At 31.7% G+C, this 16,004-nt stretch overlaps 1 pseudogene across 1 annotated transcript; it reads left to right on the forward strand.

Annotated features, from left to right (window-relative positions):
• Window positions 1-4,955: 4,955 nt before the first annotated feature.
• On the forward strand, window positions 4,956-15,971 carry LOC143247029 (N-fatty-acyl-amino acid synthase/hydrolase PM20D1-like; annotated as a pseudogene). Its single transcript, XR_013026317.1, has 6 exons — window positions 4,956-5,379; window positions 7,059-7,294; window positions 10,713-10,799; window positions 12,052-12,184; window positions 13,017-13,136; window positions 15,761-15,971. The product of XR_013026317.1 is annotated as an N-fatty-acyl-amino acid synthase/hydrolase PM20D1-like (transcript).
• The last annotated feature ends 33 nt before the right edge of the window (window positions 15,972-16,004 follow it).

Here is a 16,004-nt window from a genome sequence, read left to right on the forward strand (position 1 = left end):
CATCTCTTTTTAACTGTGCCGTTAATATTCTGTCGCAAGAGAGCCCAGCTCCAACAAGCATTATTTTCCTTTGTAGAAAAATCAACTTGCAAGTCGTAATTTTACATTCTGTAAATACATTTTCCCACTATTATCATCAGGTACATGACATCAGCTTGTTGAAACGCTGTATATTTCTGATAAAGTTTTGTTCCCTACCCACACAAGCTGACTTTAGTGCTTTATTTTCTATTCGTTGGTAAAAGGGCAGCCCAAGAGTTAGTGGTGGGTGGTGATGACTAGCTGCCTTCTCTCTAGTGTTACACTTCTAAATTAAGGACGGCTAGCGCAGACAACCCTTATGTAGCTTTGCGCAAAATTCAAAACAAATCAAACCAAATATTTTCAATAATTATATCTTTCTACGGTCAATAAGCAGTCTGTTTAAGAATGTTTAATTTAGGTGTTTATGTTAAATATAAAAGACTTGAATATGACAGACACATTAGACGTTGTAGTGAACAGAATTATTATTATTATTGGCGATATATTAAGATATAAATAATAGGAATCTAAATTATGATGTAATAAGTTAATTGATAGTGGATAGCTGAATCTTTATAATTTTATTATTTTTTTCACTCTTTTATATTATCTTCAACGAATATGTAGCAGAGTGATCGAGGATTTGGTCATAAATACACTTAAATTAATGCACAAGTGTCTTGTTTTGTATTAGAATTTGAAAGGGGGAAGAGAAGTGTAATGGGGTGGAAAACCTTGTGGATTAATGCGTTTGTACATAATTTTTGCTTCGGAGGAAGGCTGAGAGTTTGAAATTGCTATTGGATCTAATCAATACAGCTGTGTTGCTCTCAGAGACAAGTGTAATGACACGAGAAAAATTGATAATTTCAGTGTATGATATAGATATTTCCACAGGTAAAAACAACAAAGGTTTGACATAATGTACTAAATTGTTTTAGTGTTACTGTATTACTACTAATGTGAACAGTTTTACACTTAGTAAATGTAACCTTAGTATGTATAAATTATATTCACAGTCCAAAATGTTTTAAATTAATATAAATTGTAATATGTCAAAATTTTGACTGTATTTGTAAGCTGTAATGTTTTCTTTTCTTTGGGCTGATTGTTTTAAATTATTTGGTGGAAAGAAGGCCAGTTACATATTTTTTTCATAAGGTTTATTACAGACTAGTTGTACCTATGTACCTACCTAAGTTTATATTGCTTATTGCTAGGGCATATGTATGTAATAATTTTAATAACCAGCAAAAAGTAATTATTTTAGTAAAAGGAAAAGTAATAAACTAGGGCTTTAAAACAATGTAATTTACTGGAACACATTGAAGTATTTGATATATTTAGGAATAGGAAAAATGAAGACAAAAGTGCAATAACTATGCTCAAGTCTTAATAAATACTTGTACATCATAGTGTTTAGGTTCGAATTTGTTGTTAATAAGTACAGTCTATACTGTATAATTAAACAGAAGTTACAAGTCACATAAGGTTGTTGTTGTTGTTTTGGAATTTCGCACAAAGCTACTCGAGGGCTATCTGTGCTAGCCGTCCTTAATTTTGGAGTGTAAGACTAGAGGGAAGGCAGCTAGTCATCACCACCCACCGCTAACTCTTGGGCTACTCTTTTACCAACGAATAGTGGGATTGACCGTCAAATTATACACCCCCACGGCTGGGAGGGCGAGCATGTTTAGCGCGACGCGGGCACGACCCTCGGATTACGAGTCGCACGCCTTACGCGCTCGGCCATGCCAGGCTATGTCACATATTTAATATTTAAATATTTAAATATTTGACTCTTATTGCAGTTGTAATTTGTTATTTTTTGGGAAATTATATTTCCAGACAACCCTAGATTGAGCTGTGTTTGGTCGCACGTAAGCTGCTAAAAGCAGTTTCTTGTACTTACAATCTCTCCTTATAAAATTGGCATGTCTAGCCAAGCACAGCTACTTTGCAACTTCTTCCTACACTACTGTGTGAGGAAAGTATTCAGAATAGGTGTATTCTGGAGATAGAAGGGTTACTTCATACATGTATTTCTTTAAAAACATTTGCTGTTATTAAGAGTGGTCAAAAATGATATTGAAGTTTACAGAATTATCTGAGATATTGATAAAATAATAGCCTCTGATTTCTGTGTGTTGGATTTGAATGAAAACAAAATGAAAGTTTGAGATCTTGAAGAAAAAAAAATTGAGTTCCAGTTAATACAGTTTGGGTTTTTCTTAAAGGGTGGTTGGCTTATGGCAAAAGTTGTCATTGGCAGTAGTGGAGACTAGCACTAATAAAAGTTTAAATATTCACTTTTTTTAAGGTTAAGTATACGAGAACAGCCTTGAAGAATCAACTTCTATATTCATACATTTGTATAGCTTTGGTGGTTTTATGTTGTAAAAATAATAATTACTTTAAACAGCATACTTGCACATGTAACAAACCTTGCGTCTCTATGTTAAGCGGTTTTTCAAACGTTTTCCAAAACAGTTGGATACCTTTTGCAGAATATATTTAATAGGGATGAAGTAGGTAGTTTAGTTTTCTAAGAAAAATGACGTAACGAATAAAACACCGCTCACTTTTCAGCTCTACTTCTGACGAGGATGTGTGCTGGCACTGATATTATATTTGTATACAAAGTAGTTGATGAAAGGTATATTTGCTGGTGGAGAAAAGATCGAGGATAATGAAAATAGAATCTGAAATACTAAGTATGCTGTCAATACAAGAATTCTGGATAAAACTGAAGAAATTCATTGGCTGCTTGACAGTTTGTGTGTGTGAGTAAACTGAGACTATGGATTGAGAAAAAATTTTAACAAAATTAAAACAGTGGAATTTTACGATCTAAGAAAGTTTCCAGGATATGCATTTAAATAAAGGTAAATAAATGGAACTTGTATAGGAGTTTACGTATTTAGGAAGGAATATCAGTAGTTATGAAATTGTGAGAAAGAGATAAAACAAATTATAGGAGTGACAAAAACAGCATTCTTCGATCTCAAAGAATTTCTCAGAAGAAATGTCAAACAAATATTAAAGAACTAAATGTTGTGTATACTATATCTTATTCTATACAGAGTTTAAACCTAGAATTTGTTGGCTGAAACGAAACTATAATTGGATTCGCTCGTTGTAAACGAATATTGACGACCAGCTACACAGTGGAGACTAGGGAAGATGTATGGATTGGAACATTGAAACAGAAAAAGACAACTGTGGAAATACACAGGTAACAAATGATGAGTACTTTTAAATCTAGGTGAGGATTGACAGAGATTGTAATGGGTAAAATCGAAGGAAGAGCGAAAGATAGGCAAATACTCATTTGGCTCATGAAGTTAAAATACGGAAATGGAGAGTAAAATCTTGAATTAAAATAGTTGGTTCAGATCTGAGAAATAGAGAACAATGGAGAACCATAATTTGGATAAAAATAACAAAGATGAAATTGACATGTCTAAGTAAAAATATCAAATTATTTTTTTATCTTCTATCCAAGTTTTTTTTTTCCCCCTTACATCTTGCGGAACAAGGTTCATTCATTTAATGGAGTTTTCATTCTCAGAACAGGGGAGGGGTAGGGAAAATGATGAATGATGGATTAATAATGCGACAACATAACATAAACTACCCCAATATAGTCTCTTATAAAGTATTAGTAAAATTTTAGGGCTGATTTCTTAGTTAATGCATTTTCCATCAATCCCTCAAATAGTAATTATATAATTCGACATTTATAATAGTAAAACATCGTGTCTGTGTGACTGCCATAGCTCCAAGAGGAAAGAACCTAGAAGCCTAAAATTTTACACCCGTACTAAGTGCACTGTGAGGGTATGCATCTGGATATTATTACTTATCCACGTGTGGGTGCGCGTATGTGTAAGCAAGTGAAAAACCAAATAGAAAACAAGTGGTTCCTTGTATAACAACTTGTAATATACAGAAAAGTCAGTGCGATTTTGCATTCTAACAATGACTTTTATGTCATGTCGCTTAGCAATAAGAGTGTGTAAGTTATACACCTGTGTTAAACTTGGTTCAGAACGCACGCACTGACATAGTCAACTAGAATACATCAACGTAATAGTCCGAGCTAAGCCTGGTTCTTTCTCTAGTTTATAATGATATAAAAGTATGTCTACAAGCATGTGACCACCATAGTCTCAAGAAGAAAGAACCTAGAAACCTGAAATTTTGCATCCCTACTAAATGGACCTTGAGAGTGGTGCATCTGGTTATTATTATTTCTCCAAGATAAAAGAGGTTCCTTATATTATGAATATAAATCACAAACAGACACGCACGTGTGTTTGTGTGCTTGCACACATGCGAATAAGTAACAATACCCAGTTACATGCTTTTAGGATGCACTTAGTTTGCTTGCAAAATTTCAGGTTTCTAGATCCTTTCTTCTTGGAGTTATAGCGGTCACACAAACACGGCCTTTTATTATTATAGATAAGTATAACAATATTATTGAACTTACTTATCATTGAATGTTACTATCCAGTGGATCAATGGAAAGTTTAGATATTTACGACGCTTAAATCTAGGATTCGATTTCCCGTGACGGATAGAGCGAAGACAGCCCACTGTAAAGCTTTGTGCTAGAAAAAAAAAAGTAACACCAATGACTTAATAATGGTCTATGCTACAGGAGCTCAAATTTTTCTGTTATTAAAAAACCTGAGGAAACTCAAGAATAAAATAAAAAAGTGGAAAAATAACCGGCACATACATGGTTTTTAAAACTATTGTATCACTTTTTTTTGTACTGAGGAGAAGCTCTTAATACAACAAAAAGTTTCACTTCATATTGATTTATGCGCAATTCACGTGTTATTCCCTTACCTATTTCTCTGTCTATTCAAAGTTGTTGCTCCAATTAAAAAATATTTTCTTCATTTGATACCAGAGGGGCGCATGTTTTGTCATGTGCGATCGTAGCTGTGAAAGTGTTTTATCTCGCTATGTAAAAATCTTTTTCAGGAATGGTAATAACTTAGTAGGACGCACCTGCTTATATCGAAAAAAGGATAATTTAGCATAGTTCTGAAAGCAATAGTGTAAGTGCAAATTTTAAAATGCATCTTCGTGCACGACCTGTTGGATTGGCATTAGTGTTAATATTTTTAATAGCACTAGGAACCATTATTTTAAGAGCTGTTTTAATTGAAAAACCGCATACTCCTTCAAAATGTACAAGTATGGATGCTGATTTTATCAGTGAGACAAGAGGACTTTCATTAAAATTAGCAGAAACAATTCGATTTAGAACTATTTCTTGGTCTGCGCGACAGTATGAAAGGGAAGAATTGAAGAAATTTGGAGAATTTATAAGGAAAAGTAAGTCTTCTGAACTCTAGTGCAGCGGTTTCCAAACTATCGCGACACATTAATATGTCACAGCAAATTGCTAGGTATGTTGCTACTGTTTCACCGAATAAAGAATAAGAACATAAAAACTTTTAACAAACAACTAGACCATGTGGGAGCATGGGTGTCATCAGTAAAAAGAATTTGGGAGCTACTAGTACTACTATAGTATATAGTGTATCATATACTGATTGACATTTCTGGATTTAATATTTTTATGAAATGAGTACACTTATTTTATTTTTAAACCAGTTAGTGTTAACTTGCATGAAAATTTATAAACTGTAATATTACACTATTTGATACTGTACACATGTACTATAATTGTTTAGCACTGAAGGCGACATCACATCTAAAACTACACAGTCTTTTAAAGTAATAAAATAATTGTTTGACAAAAGTTTTCAGGATATAAAAGATTTATAACTCAAGTTTTATAATTTAGCTTTTCAAAGTACATTGAGGAATATTTTAATAACCCACAAATTTATACACATATATTTAAAGAATACTGTTTAGTTTTTGTGCAATGTCATTCACCAAGTACATAAATTCTACATCATACAAAAAATAAAAAAAATATGTAGTTGCGAGGAAAATGAAATGCAGAACTTTATATCTAGAATATGTAAAAGCTTTTGCATCATCTTCATAATATTTTGAAAGCAAGTTACTTAAGTGACTACTCAGAATTTGCAATAAAACAAAATAATATATTATATTTTACAGAAAGAAGTGAAACTTTTCAGGTTCTTTATATTTTGATATTCTTATGATCTAAGAAGAGCTAAGGACTTGTTTGTTTTCCATGCAGTCAAAGTTGGGGGTTTGAAATGGAGTGATATAGTTGGAAATGGTGAATTAAATATTAAATTAAAAATATAATTATTAGAAGCTCATGTCTGGATTTGCATAAAAGAATCTCCGAGAGGTGCATCCTATGGAATAGTTTATTTAATGAAGTATGTTGAATTTGAAATAGTTAAAATGCCATTTTAACTTAACATACAGATGACAAGAGATCATTTGTTCTTTACACATCTACCAGTTAAATAAATAATAATTTAACCCCCCCTTTATTTTTAAGAAAATGATTAATTTCCTTCTTAAACTTCTGAATTACAGCAGCAATAACTTCTGTAAGGGCTTTGTCTCTCTCTGAACTAAATAATTGGTTTAAACTATGCTTACCATGACCTATGACCTTAGACATCTCATTGAGGTTGTCATTCAGTTTCTGTAAATCTCTTGAAATTTGTTTAAAATTTAATAATTTGAGAGCTGTAATACACTTCCATATAGTATGTACTAAATAAATCAAAGTACATAGGACATTGTTTATTGCTATCAAAAAAGTAGAAATTTTTCTAACTTAGAGGTGCTTATATTTATGACTGAGTAACAAATATTTCCTAGTTATGCCAGTGATCACTGTGGTTTCTTTTTGTGTATGTAGTGATAGCAAGTTTGTCCATTTGAGTTTCTATACATAAAGACACACATACGATCCTTTAAAGTTCATAGTTCACTAGCTGGATTAGCCTTTTTACTCAAGTTTCAAAATGCTAATCTTATGGTTGAATAAATATTAAAACTATTTATATTACCTAAGTTTGAACTGATGGAAGTAAAAAATTATTTTTCTCTAGGTTTTCCTCTGATCCACTCTACTCCTTATATTAACAGAGAAGTTATCAATGAGCTGAGTTTGTTGTACACTGTCAAGGGAACCAATTCTTCACTGAAACCATATTTGCTAGCTGGACATTTGGATGTGGTTCCTGTAGATTCCAGTCTCTGGGAAGTACCTCCGTTTGATGGTAGGGTGGTCAATAAAACCTATGTATATGGCAGAGGGACAACAGATGCTAAACATATTGTAATGGTAAGAATGTCAGATGGTGATGATATTGTTTTACTTGTATTTTCAGTAGTGTATTTGTTGGGGAAATAACTTCTGAAGAGACTATAAGCTAGCTTGTATTCCAAAGATAAGTCATGTTGTTAATAGCCTTCCTTTTTTTTTTTTTTTAAACTTATGATGATATTTGTTATACAACAGACTAACCACACTTGCCCAATTCACATTTGAAACAAATTGGGAATACTGTTAATATACTTGGTAAGTACTATAGTTTATTTTAATGCTACTGATTTAAATTTTTCAGGGAGAATCTTGCAGCCATAATGTAAAGTTGAACTACATTCCACCAAGTTACTAATATAACTATAATACTCATTAGGTAGAGCTTTGTCTGCTAGCTTTTATGTATGAAATACTTAGCCTGATTTTCAGGTGAAGTAAATTGCATTAAGCTGTGAAATAGTGAACTTCATTTCAGGTGAAATAAATGTTATAAGGCTGTGAAATAGTTGACTATGTTTTTGTTTCTTTTCCAATGGACGTGTCATTGTACCTGTTAAGAAATCAATCTGCATTGTGGATACATTATAAAGTTTTTAATAATACAGCTCCATATTTAGGTGGGACTTATTGAAACTTTGTTTCCTTGCTGTTTGTTCTAAATACAACTGATTTGCAGGTTTGTTTATGTAAATCTGTATATAATATACACAACTTTAGATAAATATAAATGAATTGCATGTAAGGATTAGCAGGTTAGCTGGTTGGAATTGTGGGATCTTTTGGTGGGAGGAGGAAACATTTTGGATTAAGTATGAAAGGGTTTGGCATATTTGCAAGGATTATTAACTTGGTTGTAATGGAATGTTTAAACTAGGACTAGATTTTGGTGAGGGGAAAGATAAGCTGAATAAAACATATTGAAATGTTTTAGCATAGGAAATCAGTATAAAAATAGTTATTAGAATAAGATTAACTGTCACTTATAAGAAATAAAGTAGACGACTTTAGAGAATTAGTAGGAATGAAGAATTTTGATGTAATGGGAATAACTGAAACATGGTTAAATGTAGAAGATTTTGATGATAGAAGTTTCATCAAAATACAAGTTATGTGTTATTTAAGGGAGGTGTAGGAATGGCTTTATATAAAAAGTGAGAGTTACATCTTGTTGAAATTGGAAATGTTAAGGATAATAGCAAGGAGATTGAACCCATTCGGGTTTCTTTTAGTAGATATCAAGGGATAAAGCTTTTGGTATGAATTTGTTAGAGACCACCAGATGAAACTAATGAAATTAGTGAAAAACTTTATAGTGAGATTAAGATTTTGTTTGTTAATGAAGTCATGATTATGGGTATTTTTTTTTTATTTCAGACATAATGATTTGGAAATGCTAGAGCCAAACCATGAAGGAGAAAGTTTATGGAAACTGTTCAAGATGGATTTCTTCAATCGGTTAATGAACCTATTAGAAATAATGCTGTTTCAGATTTATTAAGTTCTAATAGAGAAACAGTTAAAGATGGAAACTGGGGAACACCTAGGTACAAGTGATCATCACTGTATTAGGTGCAATATTTTTGCTGCATATCAGGAATAATGATATTTTGATTCCAAATTTCAAAAAATCAAATTTTGAAGGGATGCAACAAGAATTATCTGTAGTGAATTGGGCAGTTGCATTATTTGGAAACACTGAGCAAATGTAGAAGATTTTTCTACATTCAAAATAAATATATTCCTTACAGAAAGAAAAGGGTATGTGCAAATAATAAAATCAGGTTGGCATGCAAAGGGTATAAGCAATACAATTAAAGAAAAGCATTAGAAAAATTAAGCAAGTAAACTGACTGGTATTACAGAAGATCAAGAAAGTTAGTCAAACAGAAAATTAGGACATTCAAGAACATGTATTAAAAAACGTTTGACTGAAAAACTTAAAAATTAACAGTAAGGATTTTTAAGTACATTAGGGATAAACAAAATGTTAAGATGGGGATAGGACCATTGAGGGATGGTAAAGGAAGGCTTGTATCTGATGAGTATGAAAAGACTGGGTTATTAAATCCTGCTTTTTCTTCAGTTTTTACTTCTTGAGCAATTGATGGATGGAAACAAAGTTGAATAAGACAATTGCATAAATTCTGAGCATGTTAAAATAAAATTGGAGAGTTTAAAGAATGGTAAGGCTCCAGGGCTAGATAATATTTTTATAAAGGTGGTCAAGGATTGGGTATGTGAGCCACTTGTCACAGTTTTTTTTTTGTAAGGTTTTGAATAGTGGCTATGTACCAACAGATTGCAAATTAACCGATGTTACTCCTGTCTTCAAAGGACATAACAGAAGCTGTCCCAGTAATTATAGATCTATTAGTCATAGATCAGTTGTGGGAAAAGTTTTAGAAATTCTCATAAAAGATACTTTGCAAAGTCTTTTAACAAAGTTTAGAATTTTATCAGACTGTTAACATGGCTTCATTAAGAGAAAATCTTGCCTTATGAATCTCTTGACATTCTTTGAAAATGTTACAACTTATATAGATGAAGGTAAGGGTGTAGATTTGGTGTATCTGGATTTTCAGAAAGTAATTGACAAAGTGCCACATAAAAGGCTTTTAAAGAAATTAATCTTTTTGGGGATGAGTTAACTAATTGAAGAGCAGAGTGGTTTGGTGGAAGAAAGCAGAGGATTGTTATAAACAGAGTTCATTCAAACTGGATTAATGTTGCATGTTGTGTACCTCCAAGCTCATTCTTAGGACCATTGCTCTTTTTATTTTAAGTTAATGACATAGGTGAAGAAATGGTTAATAAATTACTTAAATTTGCAGATGATATCAAGGACTTGGGTGTTGGTGACTGTGAAGAGGATACTGCTGCTTTACAAAAGGATTTAGATAATTTAGTGAATTGGGCAAATAAATGTCGAATGGGTTTGAATTATAATTGCAAGATTATGCATGTGGGTTATCATAATTCGAATTATAAGTGTAATCTGTATTTAATAGTTTATTTGACTTGGAGGATGAGACAGCCAAGAAGGATCAACAGGCACTTTGTTGTCCCTAAACATTACGTTATTGTGTTATTTCACATCTAAACAGTATTACTATTTTCACAGACATTAAAATGAATTATTTGAATATATGTTAAAGAAACTGATGCTAAGAAGTTGCTGCAGTCAGTGCCAAAGCAGTTGTCTTGTTTGATTAAGGACATGTTTTATAAACTAGTTTATCTTCTTGTCCAATAAGGGAGAATTTTCTAAAATAATTATAATCTTTTGCAGTTTTTTTTAAGGTGTTATAAAGGAAGATTTTTTTAAAATAAGAATAATTAACTTTTTGTTTTGTCTTTTCAAACTATTCAATTTCATCATTCATGTTTGTTTTAGAACAGTACTTGTATTTATAAAAGTATGAAACTTTTCTTACAGGGAATTTTGGAAGCTTTGGAGTTTCTTCTAGAAAAAGGATATCAACCTAAAAGATCTTTCTATATTGCATTTGGCCATGATGAAGAGGTGTGTCATGTTGTTACTCCTTCAGTGACTTGCAGCTAAGTTTTATGTTTAAAGAGTAATAATTCCAAAGTATACACATCAATGTTGTTATAACCTCTGTACACTGTATATGGAGTGTAGAAGTACATAAAAGTATAAGATTGTATTTATGTATTGTGATGGACTATTTAGGTAACATAATAGTATGCAAAGCAAACAAGTCACCTGTTGGGATTTACAGTGCTAAAATCAGGGATTTGATTCTGCTCTGTGGATGCAGCAGATAGCCTGATATGGCTTTACTATGAGAAAAACACACGTGTGTGCACGCAAAGCAAACAATGTAGGGGTCTTTGTATAGAATACATTGTTATTTAATTTATACCTCTGGTTTTTTGAATGCCTCTGCATTACTTTTGTAAAAGGGATGAGCAACCAGCCTTTGCTAATGAAGGTATTTTGCATTTATCTTCTGAGTTAAAGATCTGAGATTACAATTTATTTATTTCTGAGCATGAAAAATGGACAGAAAATAGTCTTGTAAGATAAAAGTTACTGAATACAACTCTAAATGTAACTGTGTGTATGTTCATGTATAAGGTTTACACAAATCAAACTTTTCTAGCTGCAGCAGTAGGGTAATACTGAACTGAGTAGAAAGATGTATATTAATTATTCAAAATGTTTTACTTAAATTTAAGTTTCATATTTTATGGCATTTGTATTATTAGTGTGTCCACAAAGGTAGAAAATTTGTACACTGAAAGAGTTTAATAAAATTGATATTTGAATAAAAAACACATGTTGAATGTTAAGTCTAGATGTACAAAGTGTTAATAACTTGGATTCTTCTTGTTTTTAGAAAGCCTATAAATAACATTTCATTGAAAAAAGCAAGGAAAAATGAATATTTTGTTTTCTTGGCCATCTTGTAATTAATTGCAAAAATTTATCATGCATTTTACTGTACTTTATTAAAAATATCATTGAATAAATATAAAGGATATCCATGCAAGCTACATCACTTTTACAGTTTGAAGTCATGGCACCACTACCACATGTTGATTTGTAGTTTGGCAATGTAATCCAGTTACTGACAGGTGTGCAACATGAGCTTTGTTCAGAACGTTACTTATACTAAACCACCATGTTAAGTGATATTTGAAATGGATGAATATTTTTATCTGTATCTATATTTATGTACTGAAAATGATTGGGGCAGAATTACCTGTAACTGTACTTTTCAGTTTCATATATTGTGACTCATCTGTAGGTCACTGGTGTGAATGGAGCAGCACACATTTCAAAAGCCCTGCAAAATGTGGTGTTCAACTGGAGTATGTTCTTGATGAAGGTATGATGGTAATTAGTGGAGCCATTTTAGGAGTCCATGTGCCAGTTGCAATGTAAATACTTTTTACTACTGAATCAAATTATAGATTGAATATAAACAGTTTTTAGTGTACTTATGATTGCTAAGTGAAAATGTTGAAGTGTTAGTAATATCTTAATGTTAAATGAGTACTACATAATATTATATACAAGTATAAACTTAGTGATTCCACTGTTAGAGGTGATGGGATAAAGAAAAGCAATATTAGATATTAATCTTCCTCAACAAAGAGAAAGCTAATCACTAAATACAGCCGTGATTCACAAATATTTACTAACTCTTGTTAAACTCCTATAAAGTTAAATTTCAACAAATGTAATTGGCAATTTGATCTAAAATTACTACCTTATTGGAGAAATAAATTGCCTCCAACTTTTGTATATTAAATTTATAATTTTTTATACTGCCATTTGAACTCAACATCAAATATATTTATTATCATTTCCACTAATAATTTTGAAAATTTCCAATATACCTACAAATTTTTTTTTTTTTTGAGATGATGATAAGGTAAGAGATCTCTACTTATCTTCATCTGATAATTCACCCATTCCTGATATTGTCCTAGTCCTCTCTTCTAAACTTTTTCAAATGACTCTGTATCCTCTTCCAAAATAGGTACTGTAAATAATTCCCCAAATAGTATAAACTATCCTATTTTAATATCTGCAGCCAAAATATATTACACTAAGTAATTAAGACTAACCTGCTGCTGGAAACATTATTTCAGTGTGTCCTAAATGTTACTGCATTTGTTGTGTTCAGTATTGTACAACTGTACAAAAACAGCTATGCAATAATACATGATGCATGTCAGTTTTGTTTTTAATTATGTGATTATGTAGGGTTGGAATAACAGAAAAGGGATCCTTAAATGTAAAGCTTACAGTTAATGGCACTCCAGGGCATTCTTCTCTTCCACCTCCAGAAACTGCTATCATCATCTTGGCTAAAGCCTTAAGCAAGTATGTTTTTGCAGATAGTTATATTTTCTGTATTCACTTTAGTGCACTGCTTTTCAGATATTCTCATGTTTTGTTGTGCATTATTTAGCTGGCCAGCAATGTAACTGTCAATAACACAGGCGTATGATGGTTTTTATTGTCATGAAATGTTCACATGTTCTATAGTGATTCCTGTACAATGAATCCAAAAGTGATAACTGCTTTTCTTCCTAATGTACAAATTTTTCACAAAACATCACATGAAAGAATCAGGTCACATTTTGTTATGCTTAAAATGTTGATAACCATTTGGCAATGGATTTATTTAGAGGAGTCTCAATAGGAGACTCATATCAATTCTTCTAGAACCAATGAGAAATACACTAGCATATAAATGGGTAACAAGTCACGTGATGTGTCATTTCTGAATAATATTTGTTTTGCATGCACTTTGATATTATTTTTTTTTCTTTTCATTGTAATTTGTCATTATGGCAGTAAGAGGTTGTATAGATGAAGTAAACATACTCTGTTATTTGTGGTAAATTTGTTGTAAAATAACTTAGCCAACACATTACAGAATCTGTCAAAAAAGCATATATAATTAAACTTGGGGACCAAGACAAATCATGGGGTCCAGACAAAGTTTGTACTATTTGTGTTGAAGACAAAAGGTAATAAAAAGTCAACTTTTCAGAGTTCCAACAGTGTTGTGAACCTTGAAACTACAAAGGTGACAGCTATTTCTGCTCATGTAATATGTAATGTTGTAACACTAGAAATGAAAAGGAAATTTCTTATCCAAACCTGCAATCTGCCATAAGATCTGCTGCTCATGAGTCTGATGTTCCTGTACTTATTCCACCAAATATTCTTCATACCATCTGATTCTGACCCTGATGCCAGTAGAAGTGATGGCAAATTGTTTTCAACCTTAAACATATGGAAAGGTTTTATCAACATATCAGGAAAATGGAGAGAGAGAGAAGGTATCAGGGAATATGAAACATCAGCAGGATGATTACTGCTGGTAAATGAAACAAATTGCTCCAGATGCAAGACAAACAACAATCACAACATGAAAAATGTAGATTTAAAGAAAAATCAAGATGAATGAGCATGCATATTCTTTTGACATCAGTGTTCTTCCCTTATCTTCAATTTGTTTGTATTTTTGTTAACAAACATAATAATGAAAAATGTTCGTTGTAGTAAATGTTATAATAATGTGATCAAAGTAATTTTTTTCTTCCCTGATTTGTAAACAAATATCTACATGATAGAGAAAATAACTACTGTTTTTAAGTCTGAATAGCTGAATTGTTAAAACCAAAACAACTTTTATGAAGTTTAAATTTACAGGCCTGTTTATGTTTAGTTAATGAGCAGTATGATTGTTCTTGGTTGGTATGTTCATGTTTGTACTGTATTGTACAATACAGCTATTCAGCTATTCAGACTTAAAAACAGTAGATATTTTCTCTATCATGTAGAGATTTGTTTACACTCAGGGAAGAAAAAAATTACTCTGATCACATTATTATAACATTTACTACAATGTAGCAGTTACAAAATGAAGAAAGGATCCTGAAATTTAAACAATATGGTTTTTGTTAATATTTTTAGTGCATTTATGTATATATATAATTATATAACAATGGAAATATTTTTCTTAAAGACTACTATATTAATTTATAATGATTTGATTATTTGCTTAATATAAGGCTGGCTAGAATGTAACAAAGAGTCATATTTTCTATTTATTGTGCTATTACAAATTATATTTGTTTTTTACCCTTTGCGTATAAACATCAACATAATAGGATCACAGGATTTTTGTTTGTACTCCACCTTTCTTGACAGCTTTAGACAATATGTCACGTGAACATTGTAATTTCATTCAAATTAGCAATTCAAAGAACTTCAGTATTTTTTTTGTTAAAATCTCTACGAAATGGCCACAAATTAGATGGAAAATAGCAGAAGTTTCTTACCACCTATGGTTATCTTTCAAACCCCTTTGTGGCCTAAAAGATACTTAACCAATATAACTGCCACTGATTGAGTTGCATCACAGTGTGCTCCTCATTTTACCAATCACATTGCCATTACAAGGATCATGGCAGCCTCCTCATTTTATTAAACAGTTTATTGATTCAGAGCCTTCTCAAAGAAACCAACAAACGTAATTGAGTGATGTAAAGAACCTTCATAAAAATTAAATGAACCTTTTGTGTTTTGTGTGGCAGTTGTTCTGTGGTAAAGGTAATGTAATTGTGTATACCATTGTATTATGATTAAGTGTTTCAGTAAATAGAAGTCAAGGACATGCTGTTTCCTGACTGTTTTTGAAATTAGATTTTCACATATTCTTCAGAAGCTGTAAAATAGTTTTCAAGCCACTAAATTATCACATTTCTGTTGTTTACATCTGAATATATTGTGTACATACAATTCACATAAAAAAATGTTGATAAATCCATCTATCTGTTTTTTGGGTTTTTTATTACACACACAAAAAAAACAACAACCAGAAACTGCATTTTATTTGGTTTATTTTTCCTGCATTTATTTCATGAACCTATTGGTTGGCAGTGACATGGAGACCACCAGCCAAATATCATAATGAATATGTTTCCTTTAAGGTTGGAAGGGTCCTGTCACCCCAGCATGTTTGGAAAAGGACCCGAGAGGACTATGTTAGAGGCTGTGGCACCTTATGTAAGTTTAATTCAGGCTTGTCCATGTAGAAATCTATGTAAGCATTTTCCATCATTTCCATCATCTAGTTTATTATACACTAGAATTGTTATTGGAACATTACGTATGCATATTTATGAGCAAGTATGAATTAGAACTTGCTCAAAACAGAGTGGTAAACACAGTCAA

Source organism: Tachypleus tridentatus, chromosome 3 (assembly GCF_004210375.1).
Source record: "Tachypleus tridentatus isolate NWPU-2018 chromosome 3, ASM421037v1, whole genome shotgun sequence".
Taxonomy (NCBI): domain Eukaryota; kingdom Metazoa; phylum Arthropoda; class Merostomata; order Xiphosura; family Limulidae; genus Tachypleus; species Tachypleus tridentatus.